The sequence below is a fragment of the Canis aureus genome, chromosome 6 (genome assembly GCF_053574225.1).
Source record: "Canis aureus isolate CA01 chromosome 6, VMU_Caureus_v.1.0, whole genome shotgun sequence".
Lineage (NCBI taxonomy): Eukaryota > Metazoa > Chordata > Mammalia > Carnivora > Canidae > Canis > Canis aureus.
The window spans coordinates 13,006,590-13,015,627 of NC_135616.1; the positions used below are offsets into that span (position 1 = coordinate 13,006,590).

Sequence of the window (9,038 nt, forward strand, 5' to 3'; positions counted from 1 at the left end):
ATGGTCAAGTTTAGCTTAGAGACCCAAAATATGAAGAAAAATAATATAGATGGTATCATAAAACAATATATAATAAAGAATTAAATAAATAGGACAGGCAACAAATTTATAGGAGTAATTGCTCATAATATAAAAACACTGGTGTTTTATGTAGTGAAAGTTGAATATTACCTCAGGTAGGATGGCAATGGAAAGGATTCTTTTGCCCATGGGTCATGAGAAAATAATTTTGAGAATCATTTTTGACATTAGAAAGATAAGCCCAACTTTCAAAGTCTAAATATTTCATGATAATTCGGTAGCAGAAAGATTTCTTGCCACTACCACATTAATTCTGCCTCTTCTGATCTCCTAAGCACTTTAAAAAAGGCAATATATACTGGATTCAAAATGGTAGATGCGGGAGCTGAATAATAGCCCCATAATAATAGCCCCCATTTACTTGGAATCGGTAAATGTTATATTATATGGCAAGATAAAAAGAGAAGTTGCATACGCGATTATGTTAAAGATTTGAGATGAGAAGATTATCCTGAATTTTCCTCTAATGTGGATATGTGTGAGTCCTATGTGCCATGTCTCTGTATAAGAGAAAGTTAGAGAAAGACTTGACACAGAATAGAAAAGGACCACGGAACAGAAGAAGAGGAAAGTAGAGTCAGAGGAAGAAGGCGTTACACACACTGTCTTTGAAGATGACAAAAGGGGACATGAGCCAAAGAATACAAGGAAGCAATTCTAGATGCTGGAAAAAGCCAAGAAGTAAATTCACAACTAGATCCTCTAGAGGGAGCATGACCCAGTTGACACCTTGATTTCAGGTCAGTGATACCTACTTTAGACTGCTGTCCTCCAATACTGTAAGAGAATAAATTTCTGTTGTCTTAAATAACAAATTTATGTTAATTTGTTATAGCAGCCACAAGAAACTAATACAGTAGATAAAACACATGTTTTTATATGTTTTAAATCCCCATTAAAGGTAAGAAATTTAAAAGTCATAAAACTAAAAAAAATAAAAATAAAAAACAAAAGTCATAAAACTATAATAATTAAGCAAAAAGGAGGGAGAATTATCAATGAAAGAGAAATCTCAAGAAATTTCCAGTAGTTGTTGAGTGGCCAGAAATATCTGCAAGGAGATTTTATTGTAAAAGAAGATAGCTACCAAGGAGAACCTAAGAGAAACCCCTGAAGAAGACACAGCAGTGGTGATAGAAGGACATGAATGACTTCTGTCTAGACATCCATATCTAGGTTCCAAAAAGAATAAGTCATTTTTAAAATAAAATTGGGCAGACTTTCTAAAGAGAACCACCAGAACAACTAATTTAGTTGTTGATAACCAGAGTAAAATTTTAGCATTCTAATATGTTGAATGCCCTTTCAGGCCCAAAAAAATCCTGCTCTCAGGCCCAGAGTACACAATCCATTATCCATCTTAAATCTTCACTCTTGAGTTTGAATAGGCAACTATACATTAAGCCTTTGAGGAAAGCCCACAGAAACTGGCCCAAGAATGGAGCATTTGTTAGGAAAGATTAAAAAAACATTAAATTCTATTTCTAATTAGAACCACACAAATATCCAAGATGTTTCATGCCTAAAATAAGAAAAGGATGTCATGAATAAGGAACATAAAATAAGACAAAACTTGTGATTGCCCCCCAAAAATAAAATTTCCAAAATAATAGAAAATAAAAAAATAAAATAAAAATTTCCAGAATTGGAATATTAAAAAAATCAATAAAATCTTCCAGAGTATATTACAAAAAAATTAAAACAGATATATGAGAAAAGCAAAAACTAACAAATATATAATATCTATATAAAACAAGATTTCCAATATCAACTTAATAAAATTCTAAAAAGAAAATAGGAAGGAAATTAAGAAAGGGAATACAGAAAATCTTCCAAAATTAAATGAAGCAGTAAGTCTCCAGATTTAGACACTGAACAAGTATTCATCAGATCAAATGTATTTAGACTCATCATTGTAAAATATTTTTATATCAAGTGCCCTTGTGATTTCCATAGAGAAATGAAGTTTTTTTATGTTCTTAAAAGATCCAGAATCAACTTGGTGTTATACTTTCCATTAGCAATACACAATGAAGACCAAAATGTTCTGAGGGAAATGACTTTCAATCTAGAAAAATAGACCTAGGACAATAATCATTCTACTAGGAGAAAGACAGATTACATATATTTTCAGTGATCAGGGATTTAGAAAATTTACCACCCTCATTCACTTTCCTGGGAAGTTACTTGAGGGTGCATTCTAACAAGTAAGAGAGAAAACAAGAATGATGAGATTCAGGAAATAGTATAGTAGATCAACACACAGGAGTAGAGTGAATAGAAATCCCAGGACTACATACAGCTGCATAGCAGAACAAGAAAACAACCAATTTATAATGAAACAGGATGATGCAAAACTCCAAGGAAAAATCTCTGGAAAACAAAGAGAGAACCATAAAATAGTTACTGTGTGAGAGAGACTGGAAATACTAAGAATGGGGAAAAAAGGCCAAAAAAAATGCAAGAAGAAAAAAGGTTACTTAAATTTCAGGTGGAAAAAAAAGGCTATGAAAGAAATTCATAATATATTAGCCCTCATATGAAATAAAACATCAGTGTAGGACACCAAGTCAATAAGAATCAAGCGGACTGAAACGGGCTATAGGCAATGCATAAAATACATATGAATTGGGAAAATACTGTTTAAGTTTCTCCTATCAGCAATGGGGGAAAAAACAATAGTGAGAAATTATAAGGAAACAAAAAAAGTTAAGAAATACATGGCTAAAATATGAAGCAACAACAAAAAAAAATCATCATTTTAAGCAATTGGATGAGTATGAAGAGGTTCATCTTTTTGAACGTGATGCTAAAGATACTTCCTTTTGGATATCCAAAGGAAGAGAAATAGTGAGTGGCATCTATAATAGAAATGTAGATGGAAATTATAATGGCACATTAAATACCTTTGTAGTAATAACAGATCATCATGATAATTTAAACATTTTTTATCATTTCAACTTTCAGAATCAACCTATATACAAAGCCTGAAAGGCTTAATTATGGCTGCAAGAAATAAAAATATAAATTTTGATAAGGTGAAACTAAAAACGACAGAAGTTGGCAAGTGGTTAGCAAAGGGGATGTGAATGGAAGGAAGGGTGAAGATACTAAGCCATCATCTTATATTGTAGAGTCAAGAGTTATGACCATAATTAAAGAAATCAATGGGGGCTTAGAAATAATATCTATTAGATGCTTAATAAATTATTCAAAATGAGTTAAAGTAATATTGGGGAAAATAAAAGAGATGACATAATGATACTTAGAGAAAAGGGACTAATGTAACTAAGGTAAATCTTATTCCATCACAGCAAGATATCATATGTAATATCTAAAATTGATAAACAAAAAAAAACGATTATATATTAATTAGCAATATTATAGTACTGACAAAAGTGCCTTATTTAAAAAAAAAAACTTTTAAAATGAACTGAAAGCTCCAAGGAAGAAAAAAAGATCGAGTATTAATACTCATTAAATCTCAATGGTTAATATACAAATGTACTATCCTCTATATTTCTCTAAAATTATATACACAGACACACACAAACACACACATTCCAGTCTGTGGAGTCAAAAAGATTCAGAAATCCCAGAAGTAACTAGTTATATAACTTAGGACATCTTCACTTCTCTGAACATCCTGATCTAAAGTCCCTTCCTCTGGTGTGCGGTTGATAATATAAAATTGGAACATGAGGTACACTCATGTTGTATATTATAAAACATGTTTTATTTATATTAGCTCAAAAATAGTATTCCAAACTTTATTTAATCTAGTCTTTATAAAACACATCCAAGGCAAGCTAAAGGTAGACCATCTTGACATAAACTTGTGAAATAACTAAGTAAATTCTTTACTTTTGATATATTATAGATCCTTGCAGACTTTAAACAAGGACATTAAACACTGGAGTATAGAAAGGGGAAAATAAAAAGAAGAAGTTGACCTAATACATCAAATATTTGATACTTTCTTAGCAATACTTTTAAGGAGCCTTTCATTTAAAAAGTATGAACAATTAATTCTTGCTTCCCAATGATGTCATAAATGTATGGTTCTGTAACAATTGTGAACTATCTTTAAAACTCATGGTTGTATATAGCATTGGTGCTTATATAAAGCAAATAATAAATTTCTACTCAACACCTACCAAATGCTAAGTACTATGAAACAGTGTCATCCAGGTTCTTATGATATGAATGGTAGAGTATGTACGAAAAAGTAAACATATGGTTCATGATAAATTCCAAATGACTGTAATCAGACTTAGACTTGTCTTTGAAATTGTAATTAAGATCTCCAGCATTAACAAATGCAGCAGCATGTTACAATGAAAATAGTACTAGGATTGATGTCGAACCCTGGTTTATAAGCCAGCTATTTGGGAGTGGGGTGGGTGGGGTTTATATTGTCATTTAATCTCTCAGAGCCTCAAGTCGCTCACTAGTAATATACCATGTAGTCTGACTCCTCAGGCACCGTGGTGAATGTTAAAATGAGTTGACACATGAGAAATTGCTCTTAAAGAAAACAGACTCTTGCTGGGAAGCTGCTCCCAGCTGTGTCCAAAACAGTTGCTAAATGTTCATCGATTTCCCCAGAACAGATCCTCCAGTTTTCCTGCTCTTATTTCAGAAACTAATTTTAACCTTCTTCTCTCTTCCTTCTAGCCCTCTCTCCTCCTGCAGCAGTTACAAAAAGCAAGATCAAATCAGTAGAATTGCCTTTCTTTCCATGGAAACAGAATTATCTTGACTTCTATGTGTAAATACCTAAGGCCAGAAATACAGCCTAGGACTCCTGACTCCCAGCCCCTCACTCTTGTGATGCATCTCAACATACTCACAGATGGCTAGAACAGGGAAAAAAGGTACTTCCAAGTAAAAATTCAATAGCCCACTACCTACCATTGCCAGACTACCTCTACTCACCCATTGGTTACTTATTACATACTTTAATCCTACATTTTGACAATACCAGTTTGTTAAATATGAACTTTGTCCTTTTCTTTTTTCCCCTCTATGTCATAGATATTTGCAGGCTTTAAACAATTATATATCAATAAATATAGTCATATTTTTGGCCTAGGGTGGTTACTTTACATGAAGAATTATTTCTTTCAACAAAATGTATATGTTGGTACCATAATGAAAGAAAGCTAAACTTGGGATCCCTGGGTGGCGCAGCGGTTTGGCGCCTGCCTTTGGCCCAGGGCGCGATCCTGGAGACCCGGGATCGAATCCCACGTCGGGCTCCCGGTGCATGGAGCCTGCTTCTCCCTCTGCCTGTGTCTCTGCCTCTCTCTCTCTCTCTCTCTCTCTGTGACTATCATAAAAAAAAAAAAAAAAAAAAAAAGAAAGCTAAACTTTTCAAACTTGAAACTATGAGGAGCACAGTGTTGTCTGAAGCTCTTCAGAACTGATGCCTTGCAAATCCAGAGAGTCAGGCTGAACTTTGCATAGATAATCTTATTGGTACAAGCTCTTGTAGTCTCATATAACTTCACATCGTTGTTTCTAGGCAACCAGGAAGACAGAAACACAGCAACCTCATACTTCTAATGTAGAATCATGTTGGCTTCAAGATCATTTATTGTAATATTTCAGCATTTCATATAAGCTTATAAGGCTTAAATTAGTTGGTTTTTAAAAAAAGTAAATTGGTTGATTTTTAAAAAAAGTAAACTATAGTTTGCTAACCATTCAATCACCATTTATAGAGTTCTAACTATGTGTCAAGCACCATTTAAAGAAGAAAAATAAGGCAAAGTGCCTTCCCTAAAATATCTTACAATTTAATGAGGAACTCTAAAATGCATGTAAATATCTAAACCAGACTGCTATAGTTAAGTGCTATGAGACAGGATTTTTTTGCGCTTAATAATTGCTTCATTTATTTATTGTAATTATCGAGGGCCTATTTATGCCAGAGACTGCACTAGGAAAAAGGAACCTAACATAAATTCCATATTGTCTGTATCCTCCAGACTTACAATTTAGTGAAGGAAGCAGATAACAAGAAACTGATTTTATGTCATCATATGATAAAAACTATACTAAAGATTCAGATAGAATATTTGGCAACATAAGAGAGGCGTTTTGGCCCACTCCTAGATAATTCCCTCTATGTGAAATGCATCCTTCACTTCTTATTTTATCCACATATTCATTTGTCATCCTGGTAATATACTTACTGTAAAGGATGCAGCTTAATTTTCAGCTTCTCTGATGCCACCTTTGCTATACACTGCAGACAGATTTGGTTGCTCTATGCCCCTACACCTACCCTAATGCTTAGCAAATAGAAAAACTGTGGCTTTTTCTTTTTGATGAATGACTGTGCATTGAGAATACTGAACATTACTCTGTCAGTTTAGTTTTTCCAAGACCTATATCCATCTTCTCAAAGAACCAAGAAATGTTAGCTGCTAACTATATTTGGACACTGACATTTAGTAAGTACTAAATCCAATTCATGTTGTCTAAATTACATAAATTAAATATGAAACAAATACAACTTATCTCCAATTTATCTAGGGACCACTCTTAGTATAGCAAGTTAATAACATCCAGTTCAATAGCTGGAGCATCTTGCCTGGTAAGCCCCTAAATGAACATCAAGTATTTATGAAGTTAACACTAATTTTTTTTTCTAGTTCTATGGACTTTAAAGAGAGGGGCTTCTCCATTCTATTGTGTTACACATATCAATCAGGCTTACTAACACACAAGAATTTCCTATTCCTCCCACAAATTAGATTGTTAACTGCTCTAAAATATCTGCTGATTGAAAGGTGACATTAAGCATCAGTTGTCTAAAGAAATATTAATCCTAGAGCAATATCCTTCTCACCAAAATATTAGTCCTAGAGCAATATCCCTCTCACCAAATCTTTACTTGCTAAATGCTCTTCTTATGGAGTCTATTTTTAGTTTTCTTCCCTTTGTTCCTCCTTTTGTCTTTGAAAGACTGTCTTTATTGCCTTTACATATTTCAGTGCATGCAGGCTCACAATTATATTAAACTGCCAATTTTACACCAGAGTTGTTGCAAATCAAAGTATTTACTTAAAATATTCAGAAGCATTTCCCCCTCTCTTAAAAAAACAATTTAATTGTTCTTCAAGACCTACTTAAATAATAGAGTGAAACATTCACACACGCGCACACACACATTTTCAAAGCAAAGAGTGGTATATACAAAACAAAGACAGCAGGAATATCAATAAATTCACAATATTTTAAATGCAAAATTTATTTAAAATCAATGGAATGTTATGATTAAAAAATGAAACCAAAAAACAAATAGTCTGTATCTGTGTTTTGGTTACCTATTGCTGTATAACAGAGATCACAAAACTCGGTGGCTGAAACCAGCACTTTGCTTAACAATAGTGATATTTCAACTGAATTAGTAATATTTCTAAATTATATTTCAAGTGGTCGGTGCTCAAAAAGTTTGTAGGGAATATAAACAGATTTTGTAAGATAATGTCTCATAATGATAATATTAGCAAATGAAAATGTATTTGACTTTTAATTTTTTGTATCTGTAGAGTTCAAATAAAGGAAATGTATAGATAATTCCTGTATCTTCATTCATGTCAGTATTATCAATCACTATTCCTTCTTAAAATAATTTTAGAAAGAAAGTAATAGCAAGCATTTGTCACATACTTCAATAAAAAGATTTTTTTTAAAAAACCATTTGACACATTTGACTCGTATATCTTTTGCTTTGGTACATATTGTAATAAACAGTAGGCAGGGGAAAAAAACATTAAACAATAACATGCCTAAAAGATGGAATAGAGAAATAAAACTATTCCTTCCCATGACTTCAAAATATAACAAACCGGGGGCGCCTGGGTGGCTCAGCCAGTTAAGCAACTGCCTTTGGCTTGGGTCATGATTCCAGGGTCCTGGGATCAAGCCCTGCATTGGGTTCCCTGCTCAGTGTGCAGCCTGCTTCTCCTTCTCCCACTCCCCCTGCTTGTGTTCTCTCTGTCTTTCTCTCTATCAAATAAATAAAATCTTTAAAATAAATATATACATATATTTATTTTTGTTATAAAATATATAATATATATAAATAATATATAATATGACACAATATATATTTTTTATATATAAATATAAATTTTATATATATAACAAAATGGACCAAAGCTTGAGGGAGCCATGGACATCAAAGGAAAACTATCTCTTTACCACAACATGAAAAGACAAAGACTCTTCAACTATAAATTTTTATATCTCCCTACTGAAAAGGCCTACCTTGCTTACAGTGAAGACAAGTATGACTATGCATACTAATAATATGACTTACTTCAGCACTCACTATTTGGTTAGAATTTATAACTTGATTTGGACTTGACTAGAGATATGATTCTGTTGACTAATCCACTTCTGTCTTAAAACAAGCAGATTATGTTTGTCAGTTTTTGAATGCTATTAGGTTAATTCAATTTAGGAAAGCTAATTGGTTTAGTATGTTATTTTTAAGAGGAAAAATTATTCCAAACCTAAGATAGACTGTAGAGATTTGTGCCTTTCCATATGGCTAAAGATGAGCTGAAGTGTTTCAAGTCAGTGAAGCTCCCCCACATGGGTGGGTGCATCATGACACCAGGCAAGATTTGAAAACCCCCTGAGTTTCTGTGGTTTTGATAATCTAATGTGAGAGGAGAATTTGTGAGTTGCCTGAGAATAAAATCATTCCTTTCTCAGGTCATATTAGCAAAGAAGGAAAAGCTTCCTAAGTAAGTCGGTAAGATGACATACCACATACTGTCCAGGTCTTGAGGCTTCTTTAAACCTAAAGATCATTCATCATCATGCTGTGATTTTAAACAGCTTTATAAAATTTTCAAAATATCAGTTTACACATGCAACTGTGCAATATTCCAAGAAATGAGAGCTTAATAGGCTTTATTGATTATTCTATAACT

General features: G+C 33.0%; 1 long non-coding RNA gene across 2 annotated transcripts; it reads left to right on the top strand.

Moving 5' to 3' along the window:
• The first annotated feature begins 4,161 nt into the window (after nucleotides 1-4,161).
• Nucleotides 4,162-4,990, top strand: LOC144315526 (uncharacterized). Of its 2 annotated transcripts, none has more exons than XR_013381244.1 (2): nucleotides 4,162-4,295; nucleotides 4,759-4,990. It is a non-coding gene; the product is annotated as an uncharacterized LOC144315526 (long non-coding RNA). The 2 variants fall into 2 exon arrangements; XR_013381245.1 differs by having other exon boundaries at nucleotides 4,162-4,290.
• The last annotated feature ends 4,048 nt before the right edge of the window (nucleotides 4,991-9,038 follow it).